This window comes from Mirounga leonina, unplaced genomic scaffold (assembly GCF_011800145.1).
Source record: "Mirounga leonina isolate KUSES-001 unplaced genomic scaffold, KU_Mleo_1.0 Mir_91, whole genome shotgun sequence".
Lineage (NCBI taxonomy): Eukaryota > Metazoa > Chordata > Mammalia > Carnivora > Phocidae > Mirounga > Mirounga leonina.
This window is the reverse complement of record NW_023270839.1, coordinates 34,777,439-34,795,714: the sequence shown is the minus strand read 5'-3', so window position 1 is coordinate 34,795,714 and position 18,276 is coordinate 34,777,439. Positions and strand designations below refer to the sequence as shown.

The 18,276-nt window shown below is 42.7% G+C and overlaps 1 long non-coding RNA gene across 1 annotated transcript; it reads left to right on the top strand.

Annotated features, from left to right (window-relative positions):
* The first annotated feature begins 3,780 nt into the window (after nt 1-3,780).
* On the top strand, nt 3,781-12,011 carry LOC118003097. The gene is made up of 3 exons (XR_004677272.1): nt 3,781-4,403; nt 7,467-7,649; nt 9,834-12,011. It is a non-coding gene; the product is annotated as an uncharacterized LOC118003097 (long non-coding RNA).
* Nucleotides 12,012-18,276: the final 6,265 nt, after the last annotated feature.

Sequence of the window (18,276 nt, the reverse complement as noted above, 5' to 3'; positions counted from 1 at the left end):
AAATCAAATGCCTTCATGAATGTGTGTGAAATGCTTGAGTTTTAATGGAAGATAAAGCTTTTTCCCAAGGAAATAAAATATCAAAATCACCACCACTTGGACCGTATTCTAAGGGAAAAAATAGTAAAAGTTTAAAAAAGGTTTCATGGGGCGCCTGGGTGGCTCAGTCGTTAAGCGTCTGCCTTCGGCTCAGGTCATGATCTCGGGGTCCTGGGATCGAGCCCCGCATCGGGCTCTCTGCTCTGCAGGAAGCCTGCTTCTCCCTCTCCCCCACCCCTTGCTTGTGTTCCCTCTCTCACTGTCTCTCTCTCTGTCAAATAAATAAATACAATCTTCAAAAAAATAAAATAAAAAAGGTTCATGCTCCAAAATTTTTATTATAGTACCATTCCTAACAGTGAAGAATTAGAACCACCCAAGTGTTCAACCAATGACAGGATATTTAAGTAAATTATGACAGTCTAGCATACATTATACAACCATTACAAATGGTATTACCAAAATTATGAAATAAAATAAGCAAATACTTTTGTTATAGTGAGTAAAGGAAGGAGGACAACATTGGGTGGGCAGGATTGATCAGAGAGAGGATTCAGAGTAGGAATCTTTGTACTGGGGGAGGGAAAGGGATATATATATAAAATATATGAATCATAATAAATGAATTAAATTAATAAATTAGTAAATTTCATAAAAACTGTGAATTTCAACAGGGCTTTACAGGGAGACAGACAAATCAAGGAGAGGTGAGCCAAGCTGGAATAGTTTGTACTTTTCTGACTGCAGGAGTAAGGAGGCCAAGAATAGAGTGGGAGGCTACAGTTTCAATACAGGCCACAGTGAGCACTCCCCACACCCGGTGACTTTGACAGTGAGCACCTACCTTATGATGAGAAATACCACATGTAAATTTGTTGAAGGAGGACGGATGTCAACATTATAGCCTGTATTACAGCCTTTTGGGTTCAGGAGATTCTCAGCATCATGACAGACAATTTTATAACTGAACAAAAAATTGTACGTATGTGCCAACTGACTAGGGATATTTAGTGGTTCTTTTAATTAAAATTCAGACAGGAATTTTAGATTTGTTACCAAATAACCATTGATAATGCCAATGACCTAATTCATTCTGAATTGATCCTATCCTGTAGTAAATTGCCATTTATAATTGAACAATCACTTTCCTCCGCGCCTCTCCCCACCCCCATCTCTACTCTCATCTACTCTCATCTTAGTGTGGACTTTTTGCCTCTTGATTAAAAAAAGAAAAAGAAGAAGAGAAAAAAAGCTTTATTCACTAAATACTCCATTATTGTGAAAAGTGTATTGAAGGTTTATAAATATTAACATGGAATTGCTATTTGTCACATAAATTCAATGTGATTCAACAAATAATCTGAGGAGTGCCAATAAGTGCCTTGTGGTGTACTAGGAGCTGGGGGTACAAAAATCTTGCACAGTCCTTCCTTAGTAGAAGCGTAAATAGATTATTTATAGTATGATGTGCAAAGTATAACAGAAGTGTGGGCACGCTATAGAGGAAGCATAGAGAAGAAAGTGACAAGAGAGAAGGAGCTATGAGGGAAGGCTCTGTGGAAGAAGTAGGTGTTTAGCGGGGTTTGGAAGTATGAATAAGGGTTTGATAGGTGGTCAAGTAGAAGGAGAAAGTCATTGAAGGCAAAGGAAACAGCACTTACAAAGGCACAGAGCTGGCAATTGCATGTATCTGCCATTTAGTGATAATGAAGTGTGCTGAGCAGGGGAAAGAGGGGTTCAGGTGAGAATGGATATGTTTTTAGGGGTTACACTGTTAGAGCATGGTTTTAAAACGTTTGTTTATTTACAGTTACTATGTACCAGACACTGTTGTTTCATAAATATGAACTTTTTTTTTTTAAAGATTTTATTTATTTATTTGAGAGAGAAAGAGCATAAGCAGGGGGGCAGCAGGCAGAGGGAGAAGGAGAAGCAGGCTTCCCGCTGAGCAGGGAGCCCGATGCGGGACTCGATCCCAGGACCCTGGGATCATGACCTGAGCTGAAGGCAGACGCTTAACTGACTGAGCCACCCAGGTGCCCCAAACTCTTTTTTTTTTTTTAAGATTTATTTATTTATTTAGAGAGAGAGTGTGTGAGCGCCTGCACAGGTAGGGGGAGGGGCAGAGGGAGAGGGAGAGAGAATCTTAAGCAGACTGCTCTGAGCGCAGAGCGCAACGTGGGGCTCCATCCCAGGACCCTGAGATCATTACCTGAGCCAAAATCAAGAGACAGATGCTCAACAGACTGAACCACCCAGACGCCCCCAAATACAATCTCTTTTAATCCTCATAACAATTTAAGCAGACTGTTGGACTGCAGAATTGGAATAAGAGCTGACCTCTAAAATCTGGGATGACTGATCAAAGGAAAAAGAAACAACAACATGGTAAATGTCATATTATAGAACCAGCCTCAGGAACTTTGAAATCCATATGTAAACCTCCTCCAGCAATGAGTCGTCATGCCCCATAAGGAGATTTTGGCTTGATTCTGGGATAGCGAAAAAGGGTCATTATGTACAGTTACTGAGCACCTGAGCCTTTTCATACATATGTCATTTAACCCTCAACATCATCCTAGGGAGTACATGGTGCTCTCCTCATGTTACACGCGAGGCTTGGAGAGGTCAGCCACGTTGTCCAGATCACAAGGCTAGTAAAGTGAAGGAGCTAGAATTTGTCTAACTCAACATCTGAGGTTTCTCCATTCACTGCCTTCCTACAGAAGAACCAGAGAGAGCCACACACCAGAAATTTTCCTCCATCTACTAGACCCTGGTTATGGCTACAGGTAAGGATCTGTGTGGTGCTTTCTCAGACATTTATTATAGAGTGTGGAAAAGAGACATGGGAGAAAAGTTCTATCCTTTGGACACTTGGTATTTAAGACAGGTATCTGATGATGCTCATTAAATATTTCCTGAGACAGTGTGCTCTCTTTTTTCTGGAATTCCATCACAAAATAAACCTTTAGATAGGGACTATTTTATAGCATCGACCACTTCTTCCCTCTCCCCTCAACCAACCAAGTCCTGATAGATATGAGACAGAATAAATACAATTAAGCTGTTCTAGAAGAGTAGGGATGCATGATCATTATGGCCTTAATAGTTATGATTTGCAGGGCTAACAGTAAAGAACATTGAAATCCACATCCACAGGGTAGGTTTTTGTTTTTCCTTGAAATTTCTTATAATATACCTTGGTGGTTAAATAGCCTAGACATAGATAACCTCTCCGCCTCATCAGTTCCATCTCCCCTTTCTACATCCTCTTTTATCATGTCAGTACCCCTCCCTCCATTAATCTAACTCACCTCTCAATTATTGCCTTATATGCCTCTGATACAGAAAAAAAGGGAGCTGTACATTAATTCACACAAGGCTTTGGTGACCAGTTCTGGCTTTATCTGGTATCCCTTTTTTAAGTTATACAATTTGCATTTTTAAAAAGAAGCCTAATGGGGCGCCTGGGTGGCTCAGTTGGTTAAGCGACTGCCTTCGGCTCAGGTCATGATCCTGGAGTCCCGGGATCGAGTCCCGCATCGGGCTCCCTGCTCGGCAGGGAGTCTGCTTCTCCCTCTGACCCTCCCCCCTCTCATGTGCTCTCTGTCTCAAATAAATAAATAAAATCTTTAAAAATAAATAAATAAAAATAAAAAGAAGCCTAAGATGGTAGTGTTTATGCCAAAGGAGTGCCTCTCTAATGGTTAAATTTCTGACAATCTTGCTTGGAAGAAATAACAGTGATAATCATCACTGGCATTTTGTGCAGTCTCTCATGAGCCTGGCACAGTGCTAAATACTGTGTGTATGACTAGTTCTCCCAACAACCTGCCAAGGGGGATGATCATCCCCTTCAGAAAAGAAAACTGTGATTTGGATAGATGAAGTAATTAATGCTATTCACTAAGGCCGAGGGAGATTAGAATCTAGGTGTGTCTGGCTTCCAAGCACTAACCTTTTCTGGCATTCTGGCTGCTTCCCTTTACAGGGAGATGATAGGGTCCTTCTGGTCAGCTGGTCTCTTTGATGCGGGTTGGTTTCCTCAACCTACCACACCTGGTACACGTACGTCATGCATGTGGCAGTGAATGGAGGAAGAGGCAGGACTCTGTGGGTTCCTCCCCAACAAGTACCCCAGAGTTTTTGTTTTGTTTTGTTTTTACCCCAGAGTTTTTAACCAGCAAGCCTGGACACTTCCGTGATCTTCACTTCACCCAGTTTGGAGGACTTTCTGCTACTCAAGTAGGGTTTCTCACACAGAAGGATTTCCTCAAATGAAGGAGTCAAAAAACGGGACCAGGGACCCAGGACTTGCTGTGACATCTTTATACTGACCCACGCCAGTAAACTATTTCCTGGTGAGTGGTCTTTTCAAATTGCCTTCAGGTGTTAGTTTAAGAGAACAGATAAAAAAAGTTAAAAAGATTTTTAAGATTTAGTAAAAGGGAGCGATTGATACACATCAGGCCCAGTAATAATGCCCTACAAACCTGTCAGTTTGTAGTAAAATGACAAGAGTAGCTGAGGGGAATCCTTGCCCCATGGTTTATGGTCATAGACTTGGTTCACTTTGATGAATCAACTAGTTTGAATTATTAGAAAGACGAAATGAAATATTTGCCCTGGCTCAGAATTTCCAAATGCCCCTGCAGGATAAAAAGGTCCCTTTTCTGTGTCTATTTAATTTTATAATATGCATAATGGTCTCCATGAAGCATTTTGTCCGGAATCTATCAGAGCTTTAAACAAATGCCATGATCTGTTTTAATGTAATGATTAATGTTATCCACTTAAATATTGTAAATCTTTTCTCGTCCTTGGTAAACTTGCCCACGGATGGAGACTTCAGTGTTGTAAATGCAGACACTTAAATACCATTTAGAAAACGGAAGGAAAAAAAATAAGCATGTCTACAATAAATATTACAGCCAATTAGGCTTCATCATAGCAATTTCTCTGGTTTTGTAATGTTTGTTTACCGGGTTTTGTAGGGAAACTGTTGCCATTTCTAACATCCAGAATCATCAAAACTCCATCCTTGTGTTTTCCTGCAATGGAAAGTTGTGAATATGGGAAATACCTTCTTCCTAACCAGACCCCATTTCAGTTATGAATTAGACATTCAAATATGCAGACCCAAACATGTAAATCTGTTTGTACACACTCAAAGAAAGCTCTCATACATTTCCTAAAAACCCACACATTAATATTGCTTACTTTTCAGCGGGGGTAAATGGGGGTCTCAGAGACCTCCTCAGAACAGGCTGGAGTTAAATAATATTGCATGTTTTTCATTTCACTGTGATGAATGCAAAGCTATTAAATAACCTTTTAAAGAGTTGGTGTAATTATCTGTAAACAGTAATGTTACAAAAAAAAAGGTCAAGTTGTCCTGCCATTAGATGTTTATGGATATAAACTGGATTTATGTTTCCATAAAACAGGCACCGACTAACTAGATTAATTCTCCACAAACTAAACCAACTGTAGTAATATTTAGACACAATAAAATGATACCAATTAAAACAATTTTATTTTTTGTGTCATATTGATTAATGGTGCACTAAAATTAACCAGAGACCTTAAACTCCGAATGGTTGGCAAAAGGCATCCACATCTCAATATTATTACCAACAAGAAGAGCAGTTAAGTGAGATGGCTGTGCAATAGTATGAATATTTAATTAATAATTAGTCATGTAATTTCTCCTCAGGAATTATTATCCCTCAAACTGGTTTGTGAATTTAATTATTAGCAGCCTTTTTGTTTCCATGTCCCCTCATTACTGTCAGGATTGATGTAACATAAACTTCATTAAAAATTAAAGCAAGAGTCTTAATTACAAGGCTACCCTGACTGAAGTTAGAATTAGCCAAGTCAGTGATGTGCAAATGAGTGCATTATTTAAGAAACATGCTGGAAGTAGTTATGCTAATGTAGAAGGTTCGCAGTAGCAGACCTTTTCACTTGCAGCTGCATATTCATTAAATGCACTATGCAAATTTAATGTAGCAGTCTTAGTAATGCGTTGTTAATTTATTCAGATTTATTGAGTACGACTTGTAAAAAAAAGTACAAATTTAATTACTCTATCTAGTAGGGATGATATTAGGAGATAGCAGAGGTTTAAAATGTGTTGATCTGGATTACTGCGATTTGATGGAAGACGTGGTATCAAAGGACACAATTTTGATAACTGGGCTTGAAAGAATATTTGATTTACTTATGGAATGATCTAAGAAATCACTAAAATTGCACATGTGCCTTCCCAATAGGAAAGTAAAAAAGTCTCGGTTGTATTAACTTAAGAGCTAAAGCAGTGCTGAGTCCACAGCCTAATGGTCGTAATGACTCTACAGAGACCAGTAAAGGTTATGGATTGGGATCCGGGTGATGCAAACTGTCTTTGTGGGAAGTTCACTGGTGGTTGCCCGTGCCTCCGCGGCGCGCCGCCCGGCGGGTGGAGCGCCTGGAACGCTCGGCGCGCTCGCCCTCTCCAGCAGAACGCCCTGGTGCCCGACGCCGTGCTGCCTTTTTGAGTGGGTGGATGCTTGGGCTCGGTTTTCAAGGGAGGCCAAGCAGAGGACAGAGTGGAGAAACTGCGTCCTTTGAAAAAGGCACGGAAGCCCGCCCCCAACCTCTCCCACCCCCAGCAGACACCCCGGCGCGGACACTTCGAAGCGGGCGCACCGGGACTGAGCTTTGCACAGGCACGCTCATGGAGTTCTCTGAAAACCCCTGCAGTGTAGGCCGTCTCATCCCATTTTACAGATGAGGAAACCGAGACTGAGGTTGGAAGAGTGATGCCTGTGGCAGCGCTGGGATTCGACTCTAGACCGCTGTTCCTCCCCGAACCTGATCCACGGCTCTCTCCCTCCCCGCCTTCTCCCTCTGCCATCTCTCCCCTCCCCGCCCTCCTGCCTCTTTTTCTCCGCTCCCTGTCTTCCCTTCTTTCCTTTTGCTCCCTCCTTTCTCTCCTCTTCACTTGTCCCTTAGTATCTTCTCCTTTCACTCCCTGATTCACGCATATCTATATCTATATCTATATCTATATCTATATCTATATCTATATCTATCTACACACACACACACAGGTTTGTACATATAATTAAAACACTGAAAATGGCTGACCTTTTTCTCTTAAACAAGTGCTACAGACAGGTTAAATTGGAATAAAACTATTTAAAGTTCAACAAAGCAACCTTGACAGCCCCATTAAGGATGTGCTGGGGGAACAAAACCTAGCATCCTCTCTTCTACTAGCAGCTTGGGTGGCTCACAACTCCCCACCCATCTTTTAAATTGTTTAACAGTTTTTTGGCCTTTATAATCACACAAATGAGTCCAGTATATTTTTAATACTATTCATATTTTATCTTGGTTTTGGGGGTTACTGCTTCTAATTGGCTAATCTTTTGCAGAAAAATCAATACACATTTACTGAGCTCCAGGAATGAACAGGACAAATTACTACTAACCATGGTGATTGCCTGGTTCTCTGCACCCATCTTTGGAGGCATTCCCAGCCTTCTGATATATTCAAACAGTCTGACCTGTACATATTGATCTTCTGACGAGGGAGAAGCTAAGCACCTCACCTGAAGGTAAGCATATGAATTGATCACAGGCCGAAACTTGGTGCCTACATAAGGATCTTCCTGCAGAATTAATAAGGATGAAAAAAAGCAATTAGATGGCAAAGCAGATATTCTGGGTCTCCTGTGTGAATCTTTTCATCTTATGTCCCACATCCAAAGGCAAATCAGTCAGATCCGAGCCACCCCATTCCTGGCTACCGTCCATTGCTCCATTTAATGTAAGCCATTCTGACTTGGGTCACACTTAACTGTGTGAGCGTGTGTGTGTGTGGGTGTGTGCGCGCGCGCGTGCGCCACTGGATTGCAAACTTCTGGAAATCAGGAATGGCTACTTCATCTTTGGTTAGTGGCAGTCATGTGTTGGTAAATGCTTAAAAACACGCTCCCCTCCAAATTAATAAGGTTTGGTTTGTACCATTTGCTGATTTCCTTGGTAAATGCTTCCACTGTGTTGATTTCAAGCTCCCAACATGATATCACTAAATGCAGAGTCAGGAAAGGAGAAGCAGGTTATACAGTGTATTCACCTATCACACAGATACAATAGATGTAAATAACCTCAAGAGTGTAGATGGTAGTAAAATGTCTTTAAATAAATAGGGAGTGATGAGTTTTGCATATTTATTACCTTTGCTTTTAATATAATTTACGTAAGTATACATTTATATGATATTTAATAGTGTCTGAATCTAACAGCTCACAAAGTTCCCCAAAATTCAGCAGTCTTCTCCAGCTCATCAGCGGGTAATGAGAAGAAAAAGGTTTCCTGTTAAAACTCCACCACCACCAGGGCACCTTCATGGCCCCGTCTGTTAAGCATCCTACTCTTGATTTTGGCTCAGGGCATGATCTCAGGGTCATCAGCCAGGGGAGCCTGCTTGGGATTCTCTCTCTCCCTCTCCCTCTACCCCCAAAACCCCTGCTGGCACCCACATTTTCTCTCTCTCTCAAAAATAAATAAATCTTTAGGAAAAAAAAGTCCACCTCAACCAACATTATAAAAATTGACTAAATATTTCTCCTATTAAAGTAGTGCTTTATTATTTCTGTTAGGGGAAGGCAACTGAACCCAAAAATAAGAATTTGAATTGGCTCATGCTAAGAGAACATCTGTAATTTCATAGGATATACTGGGGTTTTTTTGCAAAAGGATGACATTTTGGAGCAGATAGAAGAGTTTTTTTAGTGACAGCAGAGGTGTGGATACATCTATTGCCTGGATATATGGCAGGAGAGAGAAGGGCAGCAATGACGCATTATTCAGTACTCAGCCAAAATATATGTTGTTCTGGTAGATGCAATGCTAAGTGCTAGAGATACAAGATAAATGTGATGAAGTCTTTTGGTCTGGGGATTGAGGGTCAACTGCAGAAGGGACAGTTAAGAAGTCTAGACAAAAGGAGGGGCAGAGGTGGGGGACAGAGTGTGGTCCAAAGCCTGATAAGAACTTGGTCTTTTGGGTCACCTGGGTAGCTCAGTCGTTAAGCGTCTGCCTTCGGCTCAGGTCATGATCCCAGGGTCCTGGAATCGAGCCCCGCATTGGGCTCTCTGCTCAGGGGGAGTCTGCTTCTCCCTCTCCCTCTGCCTCTGTTCATGTGCTCTTTCTCTTGCTCACTCTGTCTTTCAAATAAGTAAAATCTTTAAAAAAAAAAAAAAAAAAAGAACTTGGTCTGTTCACTGAATAGCAAAGAAGCCTAGGGGTTGGCATGCAGTTGGCAAATGAGAGAGGGGTGTGAAATGGAGCTGGTGGGTGTTGCCAAGAACCAAATGACCCAGTCCCTTGTGGGCTGTGTTGAGGGTTTGAAATGGAATTGGAAAGAATTTTCTGAGCACTCTCAGGTTGTCTCTCGTTATACTCAACACTCACACTGTGTGACCCTTGCTTGTTTGTCTGTGTTACTTGTTAGGTAGTAAACTTCTGAAGGGCAGGACCAGGCATCCAGAGGGCTAGCACAGGGTCTGATCCATTGCAGGGACAGAATAAAAAAAATTTATGGAAGTGAATGAATGGATAAGTCCTTGCCCTCACCCCACTTACAGGTTTAGGTCCGGGGTTTAGGCTTGAGCTGACTTAGAAGTAGTGCTTCTGAGAGCTGCTAGAGAGGCTCAGACCCAGGACTTCCTACTCTTAAGGTTAAGGATACGGCCCAGCCATAAGTAGACACTCCTTGCTGGCTCTCTGCTTTCCAGGACCTGTGGGAGCTCTTGAAAGTCAACGGACTTGACCCGAGTCATTATGGGAACTGTGGTCACTCTGACAGGCTCAGATGGGACCTGGAGCTACAGAGGTGAGCCCTGTGCCCCAGGAAGAAGTGGGGGCCCATACAGCTTGGAATTTAGGTGCACTCTTCCTTGCCTTACCTGCCCGTAAAGGAGTGTAGGGTATGATTTTAGGAGTACCTAAAGCCTCCTGAGCCCTTCCCTACCAATTGGTTCTTGTACCTACTGCCAAAGGCTGAAATTGCCTCTCTGAGAATTAACGATACAAAATCCTCTGGAATGTAAGTTCCTGGAGTACTAGAAATAATAATAAATAATACTTCAGGGGCGCCTGGGTGGCTCAGTTGTTAAGCATCTGCCTTTGGCTCAGGTCATGATCTCAGAGTCCTGGGATCGAGCCCCACATCGGGCTCCCTGCTCAGTGGGAAGCCTGCTTCTCCCTCTTCCACTACCCCTGCTTGTGTTCTCTCTCTCACTGTGTCTCTCTCTGTCAAATAAATAAATAAAATCTTAAAAAAAATAAAATAATACTTCACATTTGTTGATCCCTGCCTCCACAACAGGTACTGAGCTAGGTGGGAACAAGGCTATGAGGTAGACACCATTATTATTTCCATTTTACAGAGAAGAACACTGAGGTATCAAAGGTTAAATAACTTATTCGAGAATGTATGGTTGGTAAGTAACAGAGCAGTGACCAAATCAAATGTTTTTTATGTAAAGTCCATATATTCAAAGCCAGGTCTCTCTGACATTGTGCTGCCATTTAATTTGGGGGCTGAAGGAGGTAGCAAAAGGTCATTTTTATCCAGCATTCCCAAATTTCCCTGAGGAACAGAATCATACAGGGGTACTTGTTAATCATGGTGCTTTTTAGGCCAGTTCCATGGGGTTTAGAAATGCTTGAGTATAGGCTGGGGTTCCGCAGTTTGTGTTTGTGATCGTTTTTGAGGAAGTGTGGGAAGCACTAGCAGGAAAGAGCTGGAATGACCTGTATGTACTTTCCTCAGGACTAAAGCCTGAGATGATGTTGGCCAAACACCTGGTCTCTCCACAATGGAAGAACTGGGTTAATCCACCCAGAACATTAATTCAAAAACTCATTCAGGAAATCAGTTTGTCTCAGTCGCACATGCAGTCAGAGAGAAGATGGGAGGGTGAAGACCATCGCAGAGAGAATACTGAAGAGCTCCGGAGCGGTAGCATCAGGGGACGAAACAGCTGAGGCGTTGATCTCAGGCTAGTTCTTCCACTTTGCTGAGCCTTGGTTTTCCAATCCGCAAATGGGGAGAATAATATCACCATGATCAAAGTGTCACGATTCAGCGGGGACTGGTCTGGACCGGCACCGTGGTGAGTGTTGATGCTGGCCTCACACTGCCCAGGGTCGTGCCTTAGCCATGCCATTAATTTTCTCCGTGCCTTTGGATAAGCTACGTAACTTCTCTGTCCCTCCGTTTCCTCTGTGTAAATAGGGAGTAAAAACAGGACCGTCCTTCTAGGGTTGTTGTAAAGGCGTGTTGTAGAGTACTTAGCACAGTGCTGGGTGAGTAGTGAGCGTTCTGATCATAATGGCTAGATTACTCTCAGACAGCTTGGCGCATGGGAGGTGCCACGCGTGAGATATCCCTTCAGATGATGACCCTGGACTTAAAAGCCAGGGTTGGCACGTCATCCTTCTACCCATTGACTCTAGTCAGAAGTGAAAAGTGCCCATTGGCTTTTCGGTAATGATTTTAAAAAACAAAGCAGGAGGCCACCCAGAGGTAGTTGTTTCAACTCTTGACTCATTTTGCTCTTGAGGCTGAAGTGGAGAGGAAGCTGATCAAAGAGCACGCCTGGTTGTTGTCACTGTTGAACAAGTCATTTCTCCTCTCTGAACTTGGCTCCCTCATTTATAAAAGGTTTATTCTAGCTTTGAAATCCTGTGAGTCAATGAAAAATACTCCTTGAACCTAACCTTCAAATGTCGGTCGCTTTACTGGAAATTCGGGGACTGGGGAGAAATCACCAGAGAGGTTGGGTCGTTATGACTTTGTTCTCACAAGTAACCTTTTTGTATAAGACCCCTCACTCATACAGATTTTCCAATGTGCATGGCTTTGCTTAGCTGGTCCCCCTGAAGTAATGGTCTTAATCATAATTCTAATTGGAACAGGATCCACCTCAATTTATTCCTAATGCCTCAGAAAAGCAGAACTGTTTCTAGGAATAAATTGAGATGGATTCTGTTCCAATTAACAGTTTGACTCAGTTAAAGGGTTGTTAACCCACTGTTGTCCTCTGATAACCATCCAATTCATGGATGGCAAGTTGCTGGCCTCTCCGGAACTAGCAAGGAGATGAAAGCCGCCTAAATTGCTCAATGCTTTGCATGGTGTGGACTTGGTTCTCTTCTTTCCACCCCACTCCTCCCACCTCAGTGACTTAAAGGGCACTCAATGAGCTTGCTTTGAGCTGTGGTTGGACTGGGCTACTTTCTCTAAACTGTGATTATGCTGTTCTCATCTTATTCAGACAGATTTTGTATCAGTCAGGGTTCTCCAGACAAATGGAACCAATAGGATGCATATATAGAGAGAGATTTATTTTCAGGAATTGGCTTAGGCAGGTGTAGGGGCTGGCAAGTCTGAGAAGCTTACAGTCTGATCAGTAGAATTCCTTCTCCAGGAAACCTCAGTTTTTGCTCTTAAGGCCTTCACTTGCCCACCCACGTTATGGAGGGTAGTTTCTTTTACTTAAAGCCAATTGATCATAAATGTGAGTGACGACTACAAAATACTTTCACAGCAACACCTAGACTAGCGTTTGACCAATGAGGCACTATAGCCTAGCCAAACCTGACACACGAAATTAATCATCATAGCTTCCATGGATTATATTCCTAAATCCAGGAGGGGCTCGCCTAAACTGGAGACTGCATATAAAGAAGGGCAGCAGGCATGGGGCATTGTTGCCCTGAGGTCATCCAGTGCCACACAGAGGGCTCAGTATTTGTGTTAGATGTCCCTTCTCACACCACACCCTTTACCTTATATCTTCAGGTATGTTTTTTCCAAGGCAGGAGTCATGATATTGCGTTGGGCAAAGGCAGGGCTGCTTCTCTTCGATGGTTCATTGACGTCAGGTTCATAGCAATTCCTAAGCCTGGCCGAAGAAGGGAGAGTAGACACTTGCTGCAGATTTCTGTAAACAAGTAGGTAAATATGCATGATTGAACACACAGCCAGGCAGGCACACTTGGGAGATGTTGACCAAAATAGAGCCTCAGAATTCCCATTTCCACTGGGCAAACAGGAAAATGAGATGATGCAAAATTGATGTGTGTGGAAAGCAGAGTGATTGGGCATTTACATCTATTTAATTAAGGAACACATTGTAACCTCTATTTACTTCTGTTTAATTAAGGGATTGCTCATTTCCGAGGAGATATCATGCTGGGCCTTCTACTACTTTTGTGACTCAAAGCTCCACTAAGGATGGATGGGAAATAGTTTGGTGATCTTAGCTCAGTTCCTAATGGCGAGAACTTCATGTAACAAAGCCAATAAACTACGCTGCCAGACTTGGAAAAAGAGAGTCAAGGGGCTTATCCAGAAAATGATCTCTTCAAGGCACAGGAGGTCATTTGTGAAAATGTATGTTATTCTAGAATAATTCTGATCAAAAGTTAGGACCACAGTGGATTCCTTGTGGAATAACCAACCATATTTGAGTAAGAAAAGAAAAAGCCAAGGAAACTTACTAGAGCTATATAGGCTCCTAACTTATATGAAATTTATTTAGCATGTTGACCAAACAATTGGACCTACCTGGGCAGAGGCAGAAAGGGTAAGATGCATTCACCTCCAAGGCTTCTGCCCCACCCACACTTGCCAGTTTTTACTAAATAAAGTGTGAAGGAAAGGAAGGAAGGAAGGGAAAGAGGGGAGGATGGAAGATGCAAAGTAAGAAGATATGTTTTTCTGTATGCATGATAGTTCTCAGCTTACTGAAGTGTCGATTACTTTGTTCTCCTCGGAGGAGGCGTTTTAGAACTAAGGTGATTCATTATTTCATCTGACATTTTATTATCCTTTCTGGCATTGCCCTAAGAAGTGCCCCTTGAGGAAGGGAGGAAAAAACGAAACAAGATGAAACCAGAGAGGGAGACAAACCATAAGAGACTCTTAATCTCAGGAAACAAACTGAGGGTTGCTAGAGTGGTGGGGGGTGGGAAGGATGGGGTGGCTGGGTGATGGACATTGGGGAGGGTATGTGCTTTGGTGAGTGCTGTGAATTATGTAAGACTGATGAATCACAGACCTGTACCCCTGAAACAAATAATACATTATATGTTTAAAAAAAAAAAAAAGGTAGTAGGAAGGGAAAAATGAAGGCGGGGAAATCGGAGGGGGAGACGAACCATGAGAGACTATGGACTCTGAGAAACAAACTGAGGGTTCTAGAGGGGAGGGGGGTGGGGGGATGGGTTAGCCTGGTGATGGGTATTAAAGAGGGCACGTTCTGCATGGAGCACTGGGTGTTATGCACAAACAATGAATCATGGAACACTACATCAAAAACTAATGGTGTAATGTATGGTGACTAACATAATATAGTTATTTAAAAAAATAAATAAAATACACACACACAAAAGAAGTGCCCTTGAGTAACTCTATTCTTTTTAAGTCCTGTGAGTAATGGTTAAGCAGCAAAGGAGAATGGAAGGAGAGCTATTCAATAAGGAAGAAGGGGAAAAGATCACAAGTAATTCTGGAGAGTGTGGAGTGGGGAGAGGAAAGTTTGGGATGTCTGTCCAATTTGCCAGGCCCTGATTATCAGCTAGATACACTATCTCTGTTGACCATCACCATTTAATGTCTACCAAGGTATTAGCTGGCTACTGAGAGAGTAATCAGCCTCCTCAGTGTCCTCCTTCCGTCAGCAGGCAGCAAAGGTGGCATGTAACCGTGGTCCCCTAGAGACAATACTCTTCACCTTGTTTAAGTCAAAGCAGGGAATGGGATGACCTCAGGAGATTAAATACCTTAATTACTCCTTCTTTTTTGCACATGTTTAGATCGTCACTCCTCTAGAGCAGGGGCCACACATTATACCCACGTGATGACCTCCCAACACCCCACCAGTGCTTTGCACATGGGGAATGCTAAATCAGTACAGAAAGGATGGGTGAAGGCTTTGCTCCTGTCAAGTTGATTTGTTTTTTCTTAAGCTCACCATGCATTCTTCTTTCACTTCCTGGAATGCCCTCCTACTCCCTCTTCTCCATGTACCCAAGCCCAGCCATTTGCCAAGGCCCAGATCAAGTCCCTCCAGTTCCACAATATCTTTCTCACTGACCTGGCTGTAGTACACAGTCCTGCCTCCAAAGACCTGATTTCCCGGTTGGTAAGATGAGCATGATAGTTTGATTAACGTATGTTGTGAAATTATTGCCACAGTAGGTTGGACTAACATCCATCTTCTCATATAGATACAATAAAAAGAAAAGAAAGAAGAAAAGGAAAAAAGGAAAAAAAAAAAAAAACCTCCTTCTTGTGATGAGAACTCTTAAGATTTACTCTCTTAACAACTTTCCTGTACATCACACAGCAGTGTTAGCTCTAGTCATCTCATCCTGTCAGACATGACATCCCTAGTACTTATTTATCTTATAATGGAAGTTTGTACCTTTTAACTGCCTTCCTCCAATTCCACTTCCCACCACCCTCCACCTCTGGTAACCACAAATCTGAGTTAAACAATATCACAACACCAAAAAGTCTGAAAATGACTGATCTAATTTGAATTATTTGAAAAGAACTGATTGTTTTGCTTCCAAGCCCATATGAATGGCTTTGGATGGCTTATATAGTCTGTGAAACAGGGTAAGAAAGAGCTGTTTCTCCTAACAAGCTGGATGTTATCATACCACCTTATCTTTACTCAAGCCCGCACCTCGGTCTGATGTGTCCATCCAGTTCCCTTCTTTCTTCCCTAATGAAATTCTGCTCAACTTTAAAGCTCAGCTCAAGGGTGACCACCTATGAGAAGACTTCCTTGGTCCCCTCCCCTTTCCCACTCTCCTACTCTCCTTTATCCCCACAGCATTTGTTTCAAAGTGCTGGAAAAGCATCCTTCATAGCATTTTCCAGTTAGTTGCTGTTCCGTGCTAGATCAACTATGAACTACTTAAAAGCAAAGACAAGATCTCCATCCTTTGTTCTTGGTCCACACCTGACATGGAGCAAGTTGCCCATAAATAGTTGTTTAATTAAACGAATGTCCATTCCCAGGTCTGACCCACTTCCTGTATCCAGAGGAGTAGAGCCATTTGGGTGAGGGAAGGGGTGGCCCTGATGGCAGCCTCCTCTGTGTAATTATCCCCTTCCAGTGAATAATGGGGCTTCAGCTCTGTGTCTGATTCTTTGATGAAGATGAAACTATTTAATCAGGTTTGGTTGCTCATCTCATCATCTTCCCGTATCACACCCTTCCTGACGAGTTCATTAGCTGGAAGAAAAATTGATGACCTCGTTAGTTCTGCACATTGGTTCACTTAGGACAAATTGGAGCTTTAGAATGTTGCTCAACTCTGACCCATGGTGGGACAAAAATCTCACTCGCAGGACTGTTTGGATACACTGTGCCCTTGGTGCCTTTGTGTGATAGGTTGCCTGGGAAATTTCTGTTTGAAATAGTGTCTTTTCCAGTATAAACATCCCTCTCTTGGTTTCTTCTCATCCTGCTCAGTGAGGAGTACATCACTCTCTCACAGAGTCTTTTCTCTACCTCCCGCCTCAAATTTTTTTCTCTCTGCCACCCATTGAAATCTTACCACCTTCCAGGGTCTGTTTTACTTCCTGGTCACACCCCCATGCAGGAAACATTCACTGCATCCTCAGGGTCATGACTTTAGTGAATCTAGAAGCAGAACACATTGGGATCTCAACTGAAGGACCATAGGCAAGGCCTGGAGAAAAGAACATACTATCAAGGACTCTTAGCCAAGGATCTGAAATACTGAGTGCAGACATGGAAGGTGTGGCCAGTTCTGTTGTTGTCCAGGGGACCTATTTTGGCAAGTAGAGCATAGCAGCCAGCATATCCTGGGTGGTGAGTGATCCTGAGGGACAGGAGTAGAGGTTGAAGGATTATGGGCCTGAGTGATGCTCTATTCCCTCTTCCTCAAGTGATCTTCTTTTACTCCCTCTAACTTCACCCTCTTTTCCTGACAAACTCATTCAGTTTTCAAAAGTGAAGTTTTTCTAGAAAGCCTTCCCGGTCATCTTCCCTGAATGCTCTTGGTCTCTCCCATCTCTGTGTTAGCTCTCCATCTTGAACATATTTTAAAAAGCTGCATTTGTCACATAATGTTGTGATGATTCATTAAAGGATAGGTTTCTTTTGCTTTTCAGAAAGCTCTTGAAAGTATAGATTTTGTTTTTTCTCCCTTGTTTCTTCATGCCAGGCATGGGTCTGCCATCCAGTAGCTGTTAAGTAATTACCTGTTAAATAAAATAATGAGTGAATGAGTTGTGGGACACCATCTTGCAGCTGGGAGCTATGTCCATGGAAGAGGGGGTGAGCATGGGCCATATGGAGCCTCATGGCTCTTGCCAAAGTTCAAAGCCCAATTTTGGTAATACTGTCAGAGTGGAGTGTAATGCAGAGAAACTGAGGCAGAAGTCCAGGCTGATGGCCTGGACCAGCACTCTATCTTCTAAAATTGTTGACTGGGGTTAAATGTTTTTGAGAAATGATAACATTGTTGACCCTGGTTCAGCTGCTTCTTTACACCACATGACTGTTTATACTGGATTAGCTCTACAGTAGCTTATTCTTTTACATGTTTTCCATTTTTAAAAACGGCCACAGCTTTATACGCTGTAGTACACAGACACATAGGTCATTGTTGGGCTAAACCCAGACATCTGGGACATTGCAGGCTAGCCTGGGGCCAGTGCCCAAGGGCCATGCTTGCCTGGGAGAGGATGTCAGACAGATCATTTGTTCACAAGGAACAGAACCCCACTCATACTAATGGAAATAAAACAGTGCCAGGAGCTCTCCTAGACAGTCAGGGGGCAGTTCTGGGGACACACCTGTTGAAGTGATGGATCTCCATTCTGGAGCTCGCTGTTCACAGGCCACCCCTGCACCCAGCTGGTTCTTTCTGTCCCTCCTTCAGCGTCTAAGTTCTGAACTCCTGGATAGATGCTGTGTCTGGACATTGGCTCATTTGGTTAAAGAATCTATCCTGGACCCAGGAATAGAGTCTCAAAGTAGAAGAGCTCACCCTTCCAGGAATCCTCTTCAATAAAGATTAACCTGGAAGAGAAACCAGAAACTTCTCTACTTGCAAGGGACGCTCATTTAGAAGCCATACTTCTCTACTTGCAAGGGACGCTCATTTAGAAGCCATACTTCT